This window comes from Heterocephalus glaber, unplaced genomic scaffold (assembly GCF_053883595.1).
Source record: "Heterocephalus glaber isolate CG9 unplaced genomic scaffold, H.glaber_assembly_v1.0 deba00001593, whole genome shotgun sequence".
NCBI lineage: Eukaryota > Metazoa > Chordata > Mammalia > Rodentia > Bathyergidae > Heterocephalus > Heterocephalus glaber.
Genome location: NW_028258368.1, coordinates 5537442 through 5557215, shown reverse-complemented (window position 1 = coordinate 5557215; position 19774 = coordinate 5537442).

The following is a 19774-nucleotide window of genomic DNA, read 5'->3' as shown; positions in this document are numbered from 1 at the left end:
CAAGAGGAAGAGATGACAATCATAAATATCCATGCACCAAACACTAGTGCGTCCAACTATATAAAACAAATACTAATGGACATGAAAAGTCATCTATGCACTAATACAATTGTAGTGGGGGACCTCAACACCCCACTGTCACAAATAGATAGATCAACTAGACTAAAAATAAGTAATGAAATACTAGAACTCAATCGAACTCTTGAACAAATGAACTTAACAGATGTTTACAGAGTCTTCCACCCCACAAAATCAGAATACACATTCTTCTCAGCTGCACATGGGTCATTCTCCAAAATAGACCACATACTCACACACAGAACATGTTTAAGTAAGTGCAAAGGAATTGAAGCTATCCCCTGTACATTATCAGACCATAGTGCAATGAAACTGGAGATCCATAGCAAAAGAAACTCAAAACATTTCATAAACACGTGGAAATTAAACAACACACTTCTGAATAACCAATGGGTCACAGAGGAAATTAAAGAAGAAATCAGAAAGTTCCTTCAATTAAATGACAATGACAATACAACATATCAGAATCTATGGGTCACAATGAAAGCTGTCTTACAAGGGAAATTCATAGCAGTGAATACACATATTAGGAAAACAGAACGAGCCCAATTAAACAACCTGATGCTGAACCTCAAGCTTCTAGAAAATGAAGAGCAGGACAACCCCAAAGCTCATACAAGGGAGGAAATTATAAAGGTCAGAGGAGAAATCAATGCAATGGAGACTAAGAGAATGATATAAAAAAATCAACGAAGCCAAGAGTTGGTTCTTGGAAAGAATCAACAAAATTGACAAACCTTTAGCCAACCTTGTCAGAAAAAGGAAAGAAAAGGCCCAAATCCATGCAATTAGGAATGAAAAGGGTGAAATGACCACAGACCCAGCAGAAATCCAGAGGATCATCAATACCTACTTCCAGAACCTATACGCCAATAAGATGGACAACAGAAGAAATGGACAGATTCCTAGATACATATGAATTACCAAAGTTGAACGAAGAAGACCTAAAAATTCTGAACAACCCAATATCAACCAATGAAATTGAAAACGTAATTAAAAACTTATCAACTAAGAAAAGCCCGGGCCCTGATGGCTTCACTGCTGAATTCTACAAGACATTTAGAGAGGAACTGCTGCCACTACTGTTTAAACTCTTCAGTGAAATTGAAAGGGAAGCCATACTCCCAAATTCATTCCTGGAAGCAAGCATCACCTTGATCCCCAAAGCAGAGAAAGACCCAACTGAAAAAGAGAACTATAGGCCAATCTCACTAATGAACATAGATGCAAAAATCCTTAATAAGATAATGGCAAACAGAGTGCAGAAGATCATCAAGACGATCATACACCCTGATCAAGTGGGATTCATCCCAAAGATGCAGGGATGGTTCAATACACACAAATCAATCAATGTAATACACTATATCAATAGAGCCAAGGACAAAAGCCATATGATTATCTCCGTAGTCACAGAAAAAGCATTTGACAAAATCCAACATGCATTTAAGATAAAAACCCTACAAAAAATTGGAATAGGTGGTCTCTACCTCAAACTGATAGAAGCCATCTATGAAAAGCCAACAGCCAATATCATACTAAATGGTCAAAAACTGAAATCCTTCACACTAAAATCAGGAACAAGACAAGGATGTCCACTATCACCACTCTTGTTCAATATAGTTCTGGAAACATTAGCCACAGCAATTAGACAAGAGAAAGAAATAATAGGAATAAAGATAGGTAATGAAGAAGTCAAATTGTCATTATTTGCAGATGACATGATACTCTATATAGAAGACCCCAAGAACTCCACCAAAAGTCTTCTAGACTTAATAACCAAATTCAGTCAAGTAGCTGGTGACAAGGTCAACACACAAAAATCAATAGCTTTCCTCTACACCAATGACAGACTCACTGAGAGAGAAATAGGGCAAACAATTCCTTTCACAATAGCATCCAAAAACTGAAATACCTAGGAATCATCCTAATGAAAGAAATCAAAGACCTCTTCTCTGAAAACTATGGCACTCTGAAAAGAGAGATTGAAGATGATATCAGAAAATGGACAGACATCCCCTGCTCCTGGGGAGGAAGGATTAATATAGTGAAAATGCCCATACTTCCAAAACTGCTGCATAGATTTAATGCAATTCCAATTGAGATCCCAGCAGCATACTTCATAGACCTCGAGAAAACAATCCAAAAATTCATTTGGAGCAAGAAGAGACCCGGAATAGGAAAAGCAATTCTAGGTAACAGAGACATGGTAGGGGGTATCACAATCCCCAACCTGCAACTCTACTACAAAGCTACTGTGATAAAAAACAGCATGGTACGGGCAAAGAAACAGACTTGAGGACCAGTGGAACAGATTAGAAGATGCAGAAACAATGCCAGACACACTCAGCCATCTCATCTTTGACAAAGGAGCCAAACACCCTCACTGGAGGAAAGATAGCCTCTTTAATAAATGGTGCTGGAAAAATTGGGCTTCAACTTGCCAAAGATTAAAACTAGACCTATATCTCTCACCATGCACTAAATTAAAATCAAAATGGATTAAAGATCTAAATATTCAAATAGAAACCCTGAACCAGTTGGAACAGAGGTTAGGTAGAACCCTTGAAGACATCGGTGTAGGAAAAGATTTTATGAACAAAACCTCAGTTGCCCGTGAACTAGCACAAACAATCAACAAATGGGATCTCTTCTTATTAAAAGGCTTCTGCACAACAAGAGAAACCACCAGCAGTGTAAAGAGACAACCCACAATGTGGGAAAAAATCTTCACCTGCTCTTCCTCAGACAAAGGTCTACTATCTCGAATCTATAAAGAACTTAAAAAGATCAGACCTCCCAAATTTAAAGACCCAATCCAAAAATGGGCATCTGAAATGAACAGACATTTCTCAGATAAAGAAGTAGAAATAGCAAATAAATACATGAAACAGTGTTCAACATCACTGGTCATTCGAGAGATGCAAATGAAAACAATGCTGAGATTCTACTTCACTTCAGAAAGAATGGCTGCTATCATGAAATCAACCAATAACAAATGCTGGTGGGGCTGTGGGGAAAGAGGAACCCTGCTCCACTGCTGGTGGGAGTGTAGACTGGTGCAAGCACTGTGGAAATCAGTATGGAGATACCTCAAAGAACTAGGACTGGAAGTCCCATTTGACCCCACTATTCCACTGCTGGGGATCTTCCCCAAAGAATTAAAGGAATCATACCACAGTGATATATGTGCACCCATGTTCACAGCAGCACAGTTTGTAATAGCTAAAACTTGGAAACAGCCCAAATGCCCATCAACTGGAGACTGGGTAAAGAAAATGTGTTTTTTTATAAAATGGAGTACTACTCAGCCATAAAAAATGAGAAATTAGAGACATTTAGAGCTAAGTGGATGCACTTTGAGGCGATACTCTTAAGGGAAATAAATAGGACACACATGTGTAAATACCGAATAGTTTCTCTGGTGTGAGAAACTGAAAGTGTAAATAAGGACTAAATGTATAATAGGTCATGTGAAATAGGAAGAAAAGGGCCAAAGGGGAAGGAAGTGGGAGGACTAAGGGAAAGGATAGACGGGAATGGGATGAATATGAGAAAATGGAAAAATAGGAACAAAATCTTTGTAAATAGGGAGGACTGGAGGGGTTGACGGGAGGGCTGGGCAAGGGTGAAAAATAAGAACCAAGAGAGACTATGTAAAGGTACAAATTTCCAATGATGAATGTCATTATATTGTATACCTAAAATGTACCAATGGTTAGAATGAATAATCGATACTGTAAAACAGGAAGAAAAGGTCTAAAGGGGTAGGGGTAGTGGGAGGGGCAGGGGAAAGGAAAAATGATGAGAAATGGAAAAAATGGAAATAAAGTCTTTGTAAATAGGGAAGGGTGGAGGGCGTGAAGGGAGGGCCAGGAATGGAGAACAAATAAGAACCAAGATACATTATATAAAGGTACATTTCCCAATGAGAAATGTAATTGTGTTGTATACCTACAATGTACCAATAAAAGAATTTAATACAAAAAAAAAAAAAAAGTAAGTTGCTGAAGACAGGAGGGGACCCTAATAGGAGTATTCATACAAGCTGTAAGGATATTATCCAAGCTCAGGAATATTGACAGGACAGGTGTACCTGACATTTTTCTTCTACTATCTCTTTTAAAGGTTTTCCATTGGAATCTGCAGGTTTTAGATGCTGAGATTTGCTAGATGAAGGGAATATGATTTCACTGTCCACCTTCCTCAAAGATTTTATTTCTGATGTGACTTTATCATCTACAAGATCAATTTTCTCCAAACTGACTAGTACAATGGAGTGACACATCTCTGCCTATCCCCAAGCAAGGTTCCTCATCAACACATAGATTATGCTTGGTGACAGTACTCTAGGGGCCTGCCAAAGACACCCTCAGGTCTGGATGCCAGATGGTCCTTGAGCTCCCAGGACCAAATGAGTGACTGGTGAAGAAGCCCTTTGGGTTCAGGATTCTGGGCTGTGAAGTGACATGGAAGCATGAAGGACACAGATTTTTAAAAAGAGAACACAGTGCTGTGCTGACATAGCATTTTCTACCATTCCAGTCTTGCAAGTGACAATGTAGCAATTACATTCAAGTGTAGCCTTTGCTTAAAAACAGCGAGCTCCAGGGAAGGGAAGAATGAAGGGAATGGTCTTGATGTTGCCTTCATTCTGCTTCAGAATGACAAGTGCACTCAGCAGGGACCCCTGGGAATCTCAGAGGGCACATACGAGGACTATTTCTGTGTGAATGATGCCCGCTGTAATTCTCAGGACACCAAGATCAGGGCAGGGCCATCTCTTCCAGGCAGAGGAGCCAAGCTTCCCACCCACCCACCTCATGCTGGGCTGAAGGAAAGAATGAGGACCCTGTTCCCAGAAACTCACCCTAAGTGGCTGCCCACAGCCCCTCTGCAGTGTCCACAGCTGGTGATGACAGAGATGTGGAGTCACATACATCAGGAGCTGGGTCTCAACCAAAGGGCCTCTGTACATCCCTTGTTCAACTGGTGAGGCTTTCGTCTTGCAAAGAAAAGGCCTTTCAGTCAGTTCAGCTGCCTTGAAAGCAACCCTTCCCTTCAGCAGGAGGCCACCACGTGCCACTCTGTGACAAGCTGTCAGGCAGCAGCCCGTGGCCCGCCCACAGCTCCAGCGTGGAGTAGAGCAGCACTCAAACCTGTCCCTGTCACCTATAGCTAGGGCCTCACTAGTTCTGCCTCTCTTTATTGTAAAACGGAAGTGATGGTGATGGCGATATCATTTTCAGAAGGCTTTTTGCTGCACTAAATGAAACCATTTAGTAATACCTAGAAATACAGAAATCTCTCAATAAACAGAAGCTACTATTAAGTCTTCTTTTTCACCTCCTATGATTTTTATACACCCTGTATTGCAATCTTATGTCATAAAAATATGCTATACGACCACATTTATCATCCAGATACTGAAAAGAACTCAGTTAAATAGACCAATCATATTTATTCCACTAGGGGAAAGCAGTAAACTAAATGAAAATAGCCTATCAGAGAAGTTGTGTGTGTTGGGATGAGGGATTAGGTTTTGTCCCTGTGTTTCTGGTACTGGGGATTGAACCCAGAGCCTTCATACTGAACTATATACCCAGCCCTTTAAAAAAAATTTTATCATATTTTGAGACAAGGTCTCACTAAGATGCTAAGTTGCCTGGCTGGGCTAGAATTTGCGATTCTCCTGCCTCAACTTCCCACAAAAGTGTCAACAGCTAGTGAGATCTCAGAGACTCCCAGTGCAGACCCACACATCTATATGGTCAGTCCCTAAGCTGAGTCTGCCTTGGCCCATCACCTGCAGAAGGTGGCCGTTACCTGGCAGTGAGGTGACCTGAAAACACATGTGTGCTCCTGCCTTTGCAGGACACACACAATAATGAATAAAACAAAAGTAAGTACTGACATCAAGGCACACTGCTTCAGTAGAGTCAAAGAACAGGTTCTCAGAACAGGGAAGAGAGACAGGCCAATTTTGCATGTCTTTGTCCAGGGAGACACTTCCTTGTATAGGACTGGGTGTGGGAAAATAGCTCATCTATATGAACAATTTGACCAGTGATCCTATGTGTAGAAATCTGACCCACGGGAACTCAGGTATATGTTCAAAATGCCACTTGTATAAGGCTGAAAACAACCAAAGCACCCAGCAATCAGAGACTGGTTGAATAAACTATGGTACCTCATTGGGCCGGGGATTTAGCTCAGTGGTTCCACCACCTGCCTTGCAAGCACAAGGTCCCAAGTTCAATCCCCAGTACCAAAAAAATAAATAAATAAATAAAATCATGTATTATTCTCAGAGGGAATCTCAGTAAATGACAGCAATCGTTATAAGGGCTGGGGATTTAGCTCAGTGGTTCCGCTGCCTGCCTTCCAAGCGCAAGGTCCCAAGTTCAATCCCTGGTACCAAAAAAAACCCAAACAAACAAACTATGGTACATCCATTTTATAGAGTACTACGTAGCCATAAAACAGACAAATGAGAAGGAACCCCAGGTACTAATACAGAAGGATTGCCAGGACCAAAGGGTGCTACTGTCCAGACCTCCAGAGAGAAGGCAGCCTGTAGGTCTGGAAGGAAGAGTGGAGTAAGTGATGAGGGCAAATCAGAAGAGCACTTTGTGACATGTAAAAATGATAGGAAATTAAATTCAGTGCTCATGAATAACATTTTATTGGGATAAAGGTGGGCACAGGGGTACATGCTTGTAATCCCAGTACCCAGGAGACTGAGGCAGAAGGTTTATGTGTTTGAGGCCAGCCTGAGCTACAGAGTGAGATCCTCTCAAAAAAGAAAAAAGTAGGAGTTGGCAGTTGGCCTGGCAAAGAGAGATGGGGAAGAGTGTTTGGGCAAAAGAAACAGCATGTGAGAGTTCTGTGTGTCCAATTCAAAGTCCAACATGACTTCAGTCTTACTGATATTTTAATTTCTTACAGAGTGTACATGTATATATTGTGTAATTGAAAATCACTGTGAGGCTGAGAGTGTACCTGAGTAGTAGAGGCTTACCTAACAGGCACATGGCCTGGTGTTTGATCCCCACACTGCAAAAATAAATGTCTAGTGGGATGGTGGCAGTTGGGCTCAGAGAGGTGGTCAGTGGCCAGATCAAAGTCTTTCTGTTACGTCAAGGAAGATGGCCTTTCTCCTTTGTCAGTGGAAAGCCAGGGAAGGGTTTAAAGCACTGAAGTGAAATGACCAGACATGTGTTTTAGAAAACTTACAATGGCTACTGCAGTGTGGAGAGAGAGAGAGAAAGAGTTCGTGGAGTACTTGGAGGATACGGAATTTGATAATTGTGTATATCATTTACAGGACTTTGATCATTGAGTAGTATTTTGATAGCAGAGAAAGCAACCCAAACAACCATGTGCTGCTTTGGAATGTAAATTAGGTGTAGGGGAAAAATTATTTCAGAGGGTTCAATGGAAACATTGAAAACATTTTGGTTTTACCTGAGTAGAAGAGATTGAAAATTTTTTACTTAATTTTCATTTGTCGGAATCATACATAGGATTATATATAAATGAAACTTCAAACTTTGACTTGATTTTCATTCATTAATTTTTTAATTAATGTTGTTCTTTTGAGATAATTATGGTATAGATCCACATGCAGTTGTAGGGAATACTAAAGAGTTCCTAGGTTCCCTTAACCCAGTGTCTCCATTGGAAATACCCTGCACTTGTGTGTACCATAGCCAGACACTGACTTTAACACAGTCAGCAGCCAGGGCAGCCTCAGCCCTCAGCGCAGTGATCCCTCCTGTGCCTTCCCTAGCCACACTCACCAGCCCAGTCCCCACCCATACTCCCTCCCTAACATCTGACAGTCACTACTCTATTCTCCACTGCTCATTCTGCTTTCCAGGAATATAATATAGAATTGTATGGTCTGACGTCTTTTGGATTGCCTTTTTATTTTCTCTTTCATAAGAGAAATACTTAGCATAATTCCCTAGTGACTCATCCAAATAGTTGCATGTATCTATAGTTTGTTTGTATTTCTTACTGATTAATATTTCACTATATCTCTGTTTACCACTTGCCCATTGAAGGATATCTAAGGCTGTTATCAGTAAAGCTGCTATGAACATTTTTGTTTGTGCTTCCAGATCTTTGTGTGAACATTAGTTTTTATTTCTCTGGGATAAATGCCCAAGAATTAAAATAATTCATGAATTCTTTAACCTTACTACCGGTCAATTAGTGAGCTCCGGAGAAGGAATGATATTCAAATGTCTACTCTCAAATACTGGCAGTCTAACAAGTTAAAGACTCTTCAGGTAGCTACTATATAACTGTTCTCAGAGCTCAGAAGGTACTGGGAGGGGAAGCTTACAAAAATATGAAAAATGCTAAGTGCATGAATAAAACACTTGAAGAGTGTAAATTGTCTGTATGGGAAAAAGGCAACTAAATTTCACCTGAGTTAATAGAAACAGGAAGAAACAAACACTGTTTTGTGCTCTTCATAGTAATCATGTTTTTTACCTGAAATCTAGAGTGGTCTGAGAAATGGGTAATATTTGAGAGTGGTAATGGGTCCTTAAACATTGTAAGTATATATGTGCTTATCTGGAACTGTGGTGTATTGTCACATTTAAGACACTGGAATAATCTTAATGAAGAAAAAAGCATTTTAACCTCTAGCCAAAGGCCCATAGAATGAGTCTTTGAAAAAACTGACTGAAGTTTCCAAGGAGCTATTGCTATTATCTGATTTTTTTAAAATTCTTTTATTGGTACATTGTAGGTATACAACACAATTACATTTCTCATTGGGAATTGTACCTTTATATAATGCATCTTGGTTCTTATTTTTTCCCCATTCCTAGCCCTCCCTTCACCCCCTCCACCCTTCCCTATTTACAAAGACTTTATTTCCATTTTTTCCATTTCTCATCATTTTTACTTTCCCTTCTTTCCTTTCCCCTGCCCCTCCCACTACCCCTACCCCTTAGGACCTTTTCTTCCTATTTTACATTATCATTCTAATCAATTGTACATTTTAGGTGTACAATATAATGACATTCATCATTGGAAATTTGCACCTTTACATAATCTCTCTTGGTTCTTATTTTTCACACTTGCCCAGCCCTCCCTTCAACCCCTCCAGTCCTCCCCACCTACAAAGATTTGGTTCCTATTTTTCCATTTTCTCATATTAATCCCATTCCCTTCTATCCTTTCCCCATCCCTCCCATTTCCTTCCCCTTTGCCCCTTTTCTTCCTATTTCACATTACCTATGATACACATTAGTCCTTATTTACACTTTCAGTTTCTCACACCAGAGAAACTATTTGGTATTTATACATGTGTGTCCTATTTATTTCACTTAAAATTATCGCCTCAATGTGCATCCACTTAGCTATAAATGTCTCTAATTTCTCATTTTTTATGGCTGAGTAGCACTCCATTTTATTAAAAAACCCCACATTTTCTTTACCCAGTCTCCAGTTGATGGGCATTTGGGCTGTTTCCAAGTTTTAGCTACTACAAACTGTGCTGCTATGAACATGGGTGCACATCTATCACTGTGGTATGATTCTTTTAATTCTTTGGGGAAGATCCCCAGCAGTGGAATAGCGGGGTCAAATGGGACTTCCAGTCCTAGTTCTTTGAGGTATCTCCATACTGATTTCCACAGTGCTTGCACCAGTCTACACTCCCACCAGCAGTGGAGCAGGGTTCCTCTTTCCCTACAGCCCCGCCAGCATTGGTTATTGGATGATTTCATGATAGCAACCATTCTTTCTGAAGTGAAGTGGAATCTCAGCGTTGTTTTCATTTGCATCTCTTGAATGACCAGTGATGTTGAACACTGTTTCATGTATTTATTTGCTATTTCTACTTCTTTATCTGAGAAATGTCTGTTCATTTCAGATGCCCATTTTCAGATTGGGTCTTTAAATGTGGGAGGTCTGATCTTTTTAAGTTCTTTATTCAAGATAGTAGACCTTTGTCTGAGGAAGAGCAGGTGAAGATTTTTTCCCACATTGTGAGTTGTCTCTTCATACTGCTGATGGTTTCTCTTGCTGTGCAGAAGCTTTTTAATAAGAAGAGATCCCACTTGTTGATTGTTTGTGCTAGTTCATGGGCAACTGAAGTTTTGTTCATAAAATCTTTTCCTACACCGATGTCTTCAAGAGTTCTACTTAACCTCTGTTCCAACTGGTTCAGAGTTTCTATTTGAATATTTAGATCTTTAATCCATTTTGATTTTAGTTGAGTGCATGGTGAGAGATATAGGTCTAGTTTTAATCTTTGGCAAGTTGAAGCCCAATTTCTCCAGCACCATTTATTAAAGAGGCTATCTTTCCTCCAGTGAGGGTGTTTGGCTCCTTTATCAAAGATGAGATGGCTGAGTGTGTCTGGCATTGTTTCTGCATCTTCTAATCTGTTCCACTGGTCCTCAAGTCTGTTTCTTTGCCCGTACCATGCTGTTTTTTATCACAGTAGCTTTGTAGTAGAGTTGCAGGTTGGGGATTGTGATACCCCCTGCCATGTCTCTGTTACCTAGAATTGCTTTTGCTATTCTGGGTCTCTTTTTGTTCCAAATGAATTTTTGGATTGTTTTCTCAAGTCCATGAAGTATGCTGTTGGGATCTCAATTGGAGTTGCATTAAATCTATGCAGCAGTTTTGGAAGTATGGGCATTTTCACTATATTAATCCTTCCTCCCCAGGAGCAGGGGATGTCTGTCCATTTTCTGATATCATCTTCAATCTCTCTTTTCAGAGTGCCATAGTTTTCAGAGAAGAGGTCTTTGATTCCTTTCATTAGGTTGATTCCCAGGTATTTCAGTTTTTTGGATGCTATTGTGAAAGGAATTGTTTGCCCTATCTCTCTCTCAGTGAGTCTGTCATTTGTGTAGAGGAAAGCTATTGATTTTTGTGTGTTGACCTTGTAACCAGCTACTTGACTGAATTTGGTCATTAATTCCACCTCACTCCAGAAAGAATGGCTATCATGAAATCAACCAATAACAAATGCTGGCAGGGCTGTGAGGAAAGAGGAACCCTGCTCCACTGCTGGTGGGAGTGTAGACTGGTGCAAGCACTGTGGAAATCAGTATGGAGATACCTCAAAGAACTAGGACTGGAAGTCCCATTTGACCCCGCTATTCCACTGCTGGGGATCTTCCCCAAGGAATTAAAAGAATCATACCACAGTGATAGATGTGCACCCATGTTCATAGCAGCACAGTTTGTAGTAGCTAAAACTTGGAAACAGCCCAAATGCCCATCAACTGGAGACTGGGTAAAGAAAATGTGGGGTTTTTTTATAAAATGGAGTACTACTCAGCCATAAAAAATGAGAAATTAGAGACATTTATAGCTAAGTGGATGCACATTGAGATGATAATTTTAAGTGAAATAAATAGGACACACATGTATAAATACCGAATTGTTTCTCTGGTGTGAGAAACTGAAAGTGTAAATAGGGACTAATATGTATCATAGGTAATGTGAAATAGGAAGAAAAGGGGCAAAGGGGAAGGAAATGGGAGGGATGGGGAAAGGATAGAAGGGAATGGGATTAATATGAGAAAATGGAAAAATAGGAACCAAATCTTTGTAGGTGGGGAGGACTGGAGGGGTTGAAGGGAGGGCTGGGCAAGTGTGAAAAATAAGAACCAAGAGAGATCATGTAAAGGTGCAAATTTCCAATGATGAATGTCATTATATTGTATACCTAAAATGTACAATTGATTAGAAAGATAATGTAAAATAGGAAGAAAAGGTCCTAAGGGGTAGGGGTAGTGGGAGGGGCAGGGGAAAGGAAAGAAGGGAAAGGAAAAATGATGAGAAATGGAAATAAAGTCTTTGTAAATAGGGAAGGGTGGAGGGGGTGAAGGGAGGGCTAGGAATGGGGAAAAAATAAGAATCAAGATGCATTATGTAAAGGTACAATTTCCAATGAGAAATGTAATTGTGTTGTATACTTAAAATGTACCAATAAAAGAATTTAACAAAAAAATAAAATAAAATAAAATAAATACAGACTCTAGATAATGATTTATTCCTCCAGAGATGAAGATTTTATTTCCTTTGGCTGATACAGTGCAAGATTTGCTTGATCTATTAAACACAGTGTCCTGGTGTTGGGTAGGGCTGGGGTGACTTTGCTTTGCCCATATTTTATACAAATGGAATGCCTACTCTGGGGTACTATCCCAAAGACTTGAGTGCTTATCAGCACCTTTATCTTTATGCACCCTAACTTCCAATCTGTTTTCATAGCACCATGAAATTTTCTTAGTTATTTGGCCTCTAAGTTTATTTTTTACTCATTTGCATAGTAGCTTGCCCTTTACACATATAGCTTAGATTTTAGCAAATGTCTTTTTAAAAGTTTTATTACTACATGCTTGCAATTCATGCAGTATACAATCATCTTGGGAGTGGTTACATGTGCATATCACAGCTTGTTTCTTTTTTTAAAATCCTCTCCTCCTCCAGTTCCCCTGTCCCCGTTTTTATACTTGTTGAAATTATTTGTTTTAGATCATGCTATGGTATATAGTGTTTATATTAATTAAGGCTCTTCAGTCTCTGAGCATGATATAACTTGTTTCTTCATATTTGTTCTTCCCCTCACCCTTGGACCACTTCCCTATTACAAGACATCCATCCCCCTGTCCCTTTCTATCTATCCTTTATCATTTTCGTGTACTTTGTCTCACTCAAATGAGAGATACCATACAGTATTTAAGCTTGTGTGTCTGGTTTATTTCTCTCAATATTATATTTTCCAGGTGTGTCTATTTTCCTACAAATGTCTCAAATTTATCTTTCTTTATAGCTGAGTAGTATTCCTTTATACATAGATACCACATTTTCTATCTCCAACCATCTATTGATGGGTATACAGGCTGCTTCCAGGATTTAGCTATTATAAGTTGTGCTGCTATAAACATTGGTATGCATGTATTGCTGTAGTATGATGATTTAAGCTCTTTGGGAAAGATGCCTAGCAGAGGGATCGCTGGGTCATATGGAATTTCTCATTTCAGTTCTTTGAGAAATCTCCATACTAATCTCCATAATGGTTGTACTAATTTGCACTGCCACCAACAATACAGGGGGCTTGTTTTTATTGTTTGATTTCCTAATGATTCTCATTCTTCCAGAGTAAGATGGAATCTCAGTGTTGTTTTAATTTGTATTTCTCTAATGGCCAGAGATGCTGAACATTTTTTCATGTATCTGTTGGCTATTTGTATTTCTTCCTCTGTGAAATGTCTGTTCATTTCTCTTCCCATTTCTTGACTGGGTCTTTAATTTTAGGTGGTTTAATTTTTTTTTTTTTAGTCCTTTGTATATTCTAGATATTAGTCCTCTGTCTGAGGAGTAGCTGGTAAAAAATTTTTCCCATTCTGTAGGTTGTCTCTTCACTCTAATGACTAATTCTTTTCCTGTACAGAAGCTTTTTAGTCTGACAGAATCTCATTTGTTGATTCTTGCAAGAAAATGTCTTATAAAATGAAGCGCAATCTTTTAAGATCACTTCTCTGCAGTTACCCCTTCCTTGGGTCTTGGTTCAAAGTCTGATTACTCTGAAATACCCTTGACAATACTCTTTGTTGGGAGAGACTGACAGGACCCCAGATACTACTTGTTGCTTGGTTTCTGTTTTTCATGGCCTGAATTGACAACGGTTGGGGTTGGGGGAGGGATTGGATATGAAGCTGGCCTTGTTGCAATTCCCTTTGCTTCAGGGTTTGAGCATCTCACATTAAGAAGTTAATGGTCACCTTTTGTGTCATTTCACTTTGGAGATATTCCTTGTGTCCACTTTACAGGACTTCATCTTAGACTCTGAAATTCCATTTGCCCACCACATCCTCTAATTGCCATCACTTAGCTGGAGAAGCAAAACCTGACCTGGTCTTAGAGCAAAGCATTAGCTCATCAGAGGCTGGTTTCCTGGTGAAGAAAGGGCTGGGCATGTAGCACAGGACAAAGGCCCTGGGTTCAATCCCCTGTACTAAGAAAGAGAAGAAGGAAGGAAGGAGAGAGGGAAAGAAGGAAAGAAGGAAGAGAGAGGGATTCAGAGAATTGGAGCAACATGCAGTGGGTCACAAATTCACTGGCCTCACCATTCCTAGTTTCCAAGCACATTGATCTGGAATTCCTGCCACTCAAGTTACGTGACCTCAGCCTGACCCCAGGTGCTCTGTCTCCTGCAGCCAATGATGCCAATCAGGCACCCATGGCCTCCTTCCCAGCCATAGCCTTCAGACCTGGGTCCCTCTTCACACACTCACCTTTCTCCAGAGGCCACTCTCTCCTCCCCCAGGGCCTTTGCACTGGCTGCAAATGACACTCTCTGTCTTCTCTCCTTTCCCTTTGCCATGTTAACTCCTACTCATTATTGAGATCTCAGCTTCCCACCTTGAAAGATAGTATTAGGGACAACTCCCTGAAGCCCTAAAGTAGGTTAATTCCCTTGCAGACATTTGCACAGTAGCCTTTAATTTCCCCCATTGGCAGGCATTATGGACTTAGACATTACTTCATTGAGGTCTGCTTTCCCTGTCATATGACAATTCCATGAGGACTGGAACAGCCTCTTGTTTGGTCATACCATGTTACTTGTGTCTTGGATGGTCCTGGCCCATATGTGGGACTCAGTAGATATTGGATGACTTAACAAATACAATCATGCGTTAATGTAGGAGTGAAATGATGTAGCAATTCTCTGGGTGAACAGGCTACAGCATCTCTAGAAAGCCAGCCTTGTGTGGGTACTTTTTGCTATATTACTCTTATATTATAAGAGTTGTTTGGAATATTGTTTGAAAAGTTATATAGTAGGTAGTCTTTAAGATTCCCTTCCAGTTCTGAAAACTTCTGTGAGATTTACTGAGTCTGAGATTTACTGGTTCTGCACTTCAGACATAGTAGCCATTGATTTACAACCTCTTCAAATTCACTGAGCTAAGCCAAACAGCATCAGACTGTAGAAAGTAAAACACAACACAGAGAACACAAGCTTCTACTGAAGAACATGAGCAATGAGCCAAAGTCCCTTCTAATCTAGTTTAAACTTTTTAATCCCCTAAACTAAAGCCAAGTGGCATGTATTAAAAAATACTTTAGTAGAGAGGCTGTGAGTTTACCAAACCCACCAATGAATCATTTTGTCATATAACTACCTTCAAATTACATCGATTTTGTTTGCTGAGCCTTTTCAGAAACAAAAAAATCCTGTGCTTGCAGGCCTGACCATTATGAAATGAAATGTCTCACCTGTCTTATTTATCATTGCCAATAATCACACTCTGAGCACATATTGGGTGTGTGTTTAGGTCCTTGTTGGTGTTAGGGAAGAAGAGGACATGTAGACAAAGTGTGGTTTAGATATTTTGAAAGAGTTTTGGAGAAAACTTACTATAATTAGTGAAACTGGAACTTCTCTTTGGAGAAAGAGTCCATCTCAAAGAATACAGGAAGCACATTCCAGCCGTAAGTACAGAAATTTGCACGACATTCTGGGGAATGCTCTTATTGGTAGACTGAAAAGCTTGGAGGGGATAAAAGTAATGATGATAATGATGGAGAAGATGATGGGAGCCAAGGTGTTAGGACAGGAGCTAGATTAATAAATCTCGAATGTTGAGATAAGGAATTTAAACTTGATTTGACACTAGGGAGCCATTTAAGTGTGATCAAAGGAAAGTGATATGTGCATTTGTGAGGTGCACTCAGCACCCATATAAGGGAGGGTCTTACCTTTTCTGTACCCTTTGAGGACCAAGTCCAGAGTAAGATGCCCCAAGTTCAAGCATCATTCGTTAACAATCCTAGTGGATTCTTAGAGTACAGAGCATTGTGAAGGGATCAAACAAGAAACTAATTGAAAATTAATGCAACTACATTATGGGATGCATAGTCACTATATTATGCATATACACTATATTAAAGTAATGAGTGTGAGTATGTAAACAACAGACTGAAAACAGTGCAATGATACCTTGGTTCACGAATTCAACTTGTTCCACAATTTTGGAAAAGATGGCCACGATTGTGTTTGTGTGGGAAAGATGGCCACGGTCATGTTCGTCACCTGATGTAGAGTTTGAAAACAAAAACAAAATTTTTCCAAATGCTTTTGTTTGTGAACCAAATTGTTCACAAACAAAACTGTCCATGAACCGAGGTATCACTGTATACAGACCTGTGTGTAAACCCTTCTTACTGAGAAATTTATAACCAGATTAGACACATCTTATCCACTCACATCCAGAATATTCTTTTAAGGTAAAGGTCTTTGTCCCAAGCCTGTCAAACTCTTCTTTCTTCCTAAATTAGGATAGTTTGGTTATGCTTATAGCTATCTAAATGGCCCACATTCTACACTAATCCATAGTGGGTTGATTATTTCCTTGCATTAGAGATAAAGCAGGATATAATTTAGAGAATCAGTTCCCAATCAAGGTTGCAATTTTTCAAAGTTGCATAAGTGAAGACCATTGCCTAGCTATGATCCTAAACTCTAGCTTCATTTTTCACTGAACCCGTGAGCAGTTCTGGCCAACACTGGCATTTAATTAGGTGTGTTCTTTTCCAGTGTGCACCTGGCAAAAACACTTGCCCCAGTCCTATGTGACTGCCAAGAACACAGCATCCTCTCTGGGCAGGATTTCGGTGTTGGGAAGGGTCACCTACTGACTGCGAAAGGCAGTGGTCAGGTGGGAGTTTGCATGGAGAGAGGGGACATGCGGGTTGTGGGCCACTTGGCCAGTCTCCTCACAACTCAGAAGTCCTTAATTCTTTGGTGACTGTCTGGGTTACACTCTGGAATTCCCCGCTGGCCACACAGCTTGTTTTTGCTTTTAGCCATTTGGGCACCCTTTGTGTGTTGTTAGCTATGCAAGCAGTGTCCGACTGAGATCAGGCTGGTGGCACTAGCATGTAGAAAGAAAAGAAATAGACAGCAGTGCTCTAGGAGGTGTATAGTTATTTCATCTCTATGTATTATATTTTAATTGTAAAATTATAGAAAATGGTTTGTTCATTTCATGAGTCCATATCAATGCTGTCCTTCCCCCCCCTTTGTTGAACTTGATGAATAGTTTCAAAAGACCCCTCTGTTCTCAAAAGTTGGAAGGATACATTTCCTAAAGGAAACAGGAGCTCAAGACATATTGCTAGGAATGTGGGAGTCAACTCTCAGGAAAGTACTCAGTTGCTGAAAAGTAACCATGGAGCAGAGTTCTTCATAATCAAAGTCCTTCTGTAATTACAGAAAAAAGTTTCTTTAAAAGCAGTGAACGGAGTGTGTCTCAAGTTCATGCCGTTACAAGGGACTCCAACCTACACAAGCAGGTGAGGGCAGGCAATCTGCAGGGTTAGATCTCTTATAGTTCTGTCCAGCTCTTTGGTGGGCAGATTTCATCTACACATAAGTCCCTTGTTCAACCCTCATGAATAAACTACAGAAACAAACAATTAATTTTTCAAAGAATGACTTTTTTTCAAATTATCATTTATTCATTTTAATCCTTATTTACACTTTCAGTTTCTCATACCAGAGAAACTATTCAGTATTTACACCCATGTGTCCTATTTATTTCACTTAAGAATATGGCCTCAATATACATCCATTTAGCTATAAATGTCTCTAGTTTGTTGTTCGTTACGGCTGAGTAGTACTCCATTTCATAAAAAAAAAAAAAAAAAAAAAAAAAAAAAAACACCAAAGGGGTAGGGGAAGTGGGAGGGGAAGGGGAAAGGAAAGAATGGAAAGGAAAAATTATACAAAAAGGAAAAAATGGAAACAAAGTCTTTGCAAATAGGGAAGGGTGGAGGGGGTGAAGGGAGGACAGGGAATGGGGAATAAAAAGAACCAAGATGCATCATGTACAGGTACAAACACCCAATGATAAATGTAAATATATTGTATACCAAAAATGTACCAATAAAAGAATTTAAGGGGAAAAAAGAATAACTTTTTTAAGGCCACAAATTTAGGAAGAAAACCATTATATTTCTTTGACTTCTCATTTAATTTGTTCTATTACAAAATTCTAAAGAAAAGCAGAGCATCTCAGAGTCCATGAACAATGTATTGCTGCTACAGAATCACTTTTGCCAAATTAAACTGGAAGAAAAATGCTAATGGGAGTAACATTTTAGCTTTATTCATTGCATAATATGAATAAAAATGAGTTGTGGAGGACATAGGTAGCTGAGGGACTCAGAAATTAAAGAAAAAAAGGAAGGCAGTGTGGGGGGGGGAGAATTAAAGAAAACAAGGAGGTCCGGGAATTTAACTCAGTGGTTTTTGCTGCCTGCTATGCAAGCGCAAGGACCTGAGTTCGATCCCTGGTACCGAAAGAAAAAAGAAAAGAAAAAGAAAAAGGAAGGCTGAAAGAACAGACTTGTACAAGGAGACAAAAATATATATACAAAAGTGATTATGATGGGAAGTGGATTTTATTTTTATTCTGAAAAGAGCAATACACACAATTGATACAGGAGATCTGACCAGTCTTCAGTTGATGCAAAATGTGATTCTAAATATTTAGGGTGTACTCACTGCCCACACACTGAGGAATTAATATATTTTTTAAATTTTTATTTTCATTGGTACATGTTTGCAGTACATAAAGATTACTTTCTTTGTGGGGAATTGGTACCTGTACATAACACATCTTAATTATTTTTTTTAATCCTCTTCCCTTCTCCTTCCTCTCTCTTTCTTGATCCCCATCCTTTTTGCAAAAGATCTATCCCCCCATTTTCTTTTTCGTTTTTTTATTTTTGTATTAAACTCTTTTATTGGTACATTGTAGGTATACAACACAATTACATTTCTCATTGGGAATTGTACCTTTACATGATGCATCTTGGTTCTTATTTTTTCCCCATTCCTAGCCCTCCCTTCACGCCCTCCACCCTTCCCTATTTACAAAGACTTTATTTCCATTTTCTCCATTTCTCATCATTTTTTCCTTTCCCTTCTTTCCTTTCCCCTGCCCCTCCCACTACCCCTACCCCTTTGGACCTTTTCTTCCTATTTTACAGTATCGATTATTCATTCTAATCATTGGTACATTTTAGGTATACAATATAATGACATTCATCATTGGAAATTTGCACCTTTACATAGTCTCTCTTGGTTCTTATTTTTCACCCTTGCCCAGCCTTCCCTTCAACCCCTCCAGTCCTCCCTATTTACAAAGATTTTGTTCCTATTTTTCCATTTTCTCATATTAATTCCATTCCCTTCTATCCTTTCCCCTAGCCCTCCCACTTCCTTCCCCTTTGCCCCTTTTCTTCCTATTTCACATGACCTATTATACATTTAGTCCTTATTTACACTTCCAGTTTCTCACACCAGAGAAACTATTCAGTATTTACACATGTGTGTCCTATTTATTTCACTTAAGAGTATTGCCTCAATGTGGATCCACTTAGCTATAAATGTCTCTAATTTCTCATTTTTTATGGCTGAGTAGTACTCCATTTTATAAAAAAACACATTTTCTTTATCCAGTCTCCAGTTGATGGGCATTTGGGCTGTTTCCAAGTTTTAGCTATTACAAACTGTGCTGCTATGAACATGGGTGCACATATATGACTGTGGTATGATTCTTTTAATTCTTTGGGGAAGATCCCCAGCAGTGGAATAGCGGGGTCAAATGGGACTTCCAGTCCTAGTTCTTTGAGGTAT